The sequence below is a fragment of the Kogia breviceps genome, chromosome 5 (genome assembly GCF_026419965.1).
Source record: "Kogia breviceps isolate mKogBre1 chromosome 5, mKogBre1 haplotype 1, whole genome shotgun sequence".
Lineage (NCBI taxonomy): Eukaryota > Metazoa > Chordata > Mammalia > Artiodactyla > Physeteridae > Kogia > Kogia breviceps.
This window is the reverse complement of record NC_081314.1, coordinates 18,301,249-18,305,018: the sequence shown is the minus strand read 5'-3', so window position 1 is coordinate 18,305,018 and position 3,770 is coordinate 18,301,249.

Sequence of the window (3,770 nt, the reverse complement as noted above, 5' to 3'; positions counted from 1 at the left end):
ATCTATTGTGCACAGATGCCAGAAGGTGGGAAGATGTGGTGGTAGGAGCTTGTGGAAGTTCTTTTCTAGCTGCTTCTATTTTTCCAGCGAAATAATGGACTGGAGGTATTAGTGATATGCGAGGACCATAGGGAATCAGATGTTCAGAAGAATGCATTGAGTAGAGGTAAGCGAGTGGGGTGTTTGAAATTGTAGGGTTTTTAGTGAGGAGTACAATTGTCAAATTGCCTCATGTGAGGCTCTGGTCATAGGAGCAGTGATTGAGGTGGGAACAGAGACAAGACCACATATGTAACTGGTCGGGGTATTGGATGAAAGGTCTTTCCTGATGTAACCTGGGGCTGACACACGTGTGAGTAACCACATTGGCTACTATTCCCTGAGCAACTCCCATGTCCCATACAATCTATACAATTCTCTCCTTTAATCCTCACAATAACCCTACAACAACCCCAAGAATCAGAAGTTGTTATCCTCCAATTGTTTCATCTGTGTCCCAGATGAAAAAAGTGAGGTTCACAAAGGTTCATTAACTAGCTCAGGGTAACAAGCAATATGGATACAGGATTCAGACTCAGGTCGTTTAACCCCAAAGGTAGGTCCTTTCCCTTGGTCTGTACCATACCTCTCCAACTGCATCACCTGCAAGCTTTAGTCCACAACCACCAGTTACAAGGGAGTTTGGCCACGAAGTCTTACGGCTCAGCTTTCGTTGTCTGAGCCTAAGGCAGAAGATGCTTCAGTCTCCTGAGACAATAAGGCTCTTTTACCCCTTTAGGTTAGTGTCATTTTGGGGCGTTGGAAACCAACAGAAGGAGGACAGTCTAACAGCTATAGCCTTTTGGGGTTTATTTGTTTCAGGGGGTACCTTATTGGCCTGCCCCAGCAGCTACCTTGTCTTACTATACAGGAGACCCTTAGAAAATCCAGCAGTCGGAGCCAGAGGCCTTCTGGCCGTCTGTCTCATGGTAACCCCTCCTTCATCCAGAAAAAAGTGAGGCCTAATACCCTGTCGTCGGTATACTTAAAGTGTTCTACTGAAAGTCCAGGGCTTTTTATCTCCAGGAGATAATTTATGCAAGTGATAAGGAAAGTAGAGACATGAAAGTTTTCACAAACTTCATCCATTTCTTGCTGCAGTTGGGAGAAATTTGCATGTATCTACTTTGTGATAATTCTACGAAAGAGGAGAGGAATCTTCCTTCTCAGTGCCCCAAATGAGAAAAAGAACAGTTACAGTTGAATGTCATCACTGTTAATCATCTAGAACAGAATTGTCCAATAGAACTTTCTGCAATAAAGGAAATGTTCTCTATTTGTGCCTTCCAATTCAGTAGCCATTAGCTACATAGGGGTCTCAAACACTTAAAACACACAACAGAGGAACTGAATTTTAAATTTTATTTAATTTCAATTCATTTAAATTTCAGTTTAAGCCATCTATGGATGGCTTATTGGACTGCACAGATCTAGATTATAAAATAAGAGGCCAAGCCACCATGCCGCTTTGAGCATGGTAACCAAGTCTGCTCACAGAACCTTGCCATGAAGACCCTTGCTTAGGCAGCTCCTCCTAAGAAATTAGAGTCCCCACTGCTCACAACTTTTGAACAAAAACACAGAAACCCCATGTAATCATTTTCTATTTCTGCAACAAATTTCCACAAACTTTGAAGGTTAAGCCAAAACATATTTGCCTCACAGTTTCTGTAGGTCAGAAGTCAGCATATGGCATAAGTCAATTGAGTTCTCTGCTTAGGGTCTCACAAAGCTTAAGTTAAGGTGTCGGCCAGGCTGCATTCCCTTCTGGAGGCTCTGGGGAAGAATCCACTTCCAAGCTCATTCAGGTTGTTGGCAAAATTCAGTCTCTTGCTGTTGTAGGACTAAGGTTTCTCTGTTGACTGTCAGCTACCCTTAGCTCTGAAAGGCCTCTCCCTGGTCCTTGCACATGGCCCCTCTATCTCAGAGCCAGCAACAGCACATTAAATCCTTCTCATGCTTGGAATCTCTCTGCCTTGCCCTTCTGCCTTCAGCTTTTAAGGGCTCACATAATTACACTGAAACTACTCAGATAATATCCCTGTTTTAAGGTCAATTGACTAGTAACCTTAATTATACCTGCAAAGTCTCTGTGACCAATTAATATAGCATAACCACAGGAGTAATATCAGGGAGCAAAAATCTGGGGGCCAAAATTCTGCCTATTACAACCAGACAGCAGAGGATGGAGAAACCAGTGAGGCAATAGCTGGCAATTACTTAGTACTTTCTTGAGTAGGAAATAGAAAGGACTTGTTGGAAAAAATAATTTTTAAAAACCTCTTTTGACTATTTTCTGTCTCTTAGAATCTTGAGGTATTTGTCTTACTTCATCATTACAAGAAACTGGCAAAGTGGTGGCCATCCCTGATCTCTGTTAAGGATCCCCAAACATTTCAGGTTCCAGTCCTTGGAGAGTCTTAGTCTTCAGAATAGCTTCCAGCCCAGAAAAGAGAGCTGCTACCACCTTAGAGGTCCTTTCCCAGCATAGCAGCAGCTACCAGCAATTTCCAGCACTCTTTCTGGTTTATCTTAGTTAGATATTAAGTACTGTTAAGGACAACCTGGCCTGGAGGCTGTTAATTAATGAACAACTCAGTGTGCAAACTAAGCTCCTCAGCTCCAGTTAGCAAAATTTCCAATGAGAAAATGAAGTGAACGGAAAAATACTTCCTTCCAATTAGGTGAAAAAAGACACTGAGTTTTCAAGCCTTAAACAAAGAGCTGCTTTGTGTCTGTCCTCCTGGAGAGAAAGGAGGAAGATATCATTGAGCTAGGTGTTCAGAGAAAGAGAGAGAGAGAAAACTCAGGGAGGACCAGTCTGTTACCTGAAAGAGAGTGAATAAAAGACAAGCTGATGCATTTTCCAAGAGTAAGCACACAGGTGGTCTGGAAGTTCCCATGAGAGAAGTCGCTCAGGGGGCCACAAAGTTGAGAACGTGTAAGAGCCAAGCCCTGGTCGAGAAGGTCATGGGAACAGCCCAGCGCTAATAACCCATCCTCTGCCCATCATATCAGGAACCACTTAAAATGTACCTGTACGTTAAGCTCCATTGCAGACTCTGGGAGCCAGGTGTCTTTCAATAGGGGCAATAAAAATAGAGAAGGAAAAAAAATCTTTTAGCCAGCTTTCTGCAGAATTCCTCTTAAAGAAGCAACTATCTTTTTTAGGAAAATACCTTGAAAAACCAGGTGGTGGTAAAGGGTGAGCCCTGCGACAGGGGCTGGCAGGAGTTAACAAGGAAGCAGATAAACATCTGTACTTAAAAAAAAAGGGGGGACTTGGAGTGGGAGAAAGTGAAAGAGGAAGGAGATGGGAGAGAGAGGGGAGGAAAAAGAGGCTTAGGCAATGCGGTAGGAAGTCTGGAACCTGGGAGTTGGGAGAAAAGGCAAAGGGAATTTTTCAAACAGGCCTATCTGATGTTAACTCTGTGTCACCCACTGTCTAGTGCTGATCTGGAGGGCCACCAGAAGCTCTCCAACGTGCTGCTAACTTCTATGAGTAGTGTTTTAGGGGGGAACCAAGGAAAAGGAGCTAGATCCCGTGACTAGGTCCACTTGCGGGTGGAGAACTCAGCCAAAGTTGGGAATCACAGCCAGAGGGGGCTGTACAGAAACCCGAGGAGGGCTCTGAACTTCCCCAGGATGGGTTTGAGCCAATCCTAACAGATACTAAGGGGCAGGGTGACTACAGCTGACGTCTGAGTTACATAAAGATTAGATCAGCCACT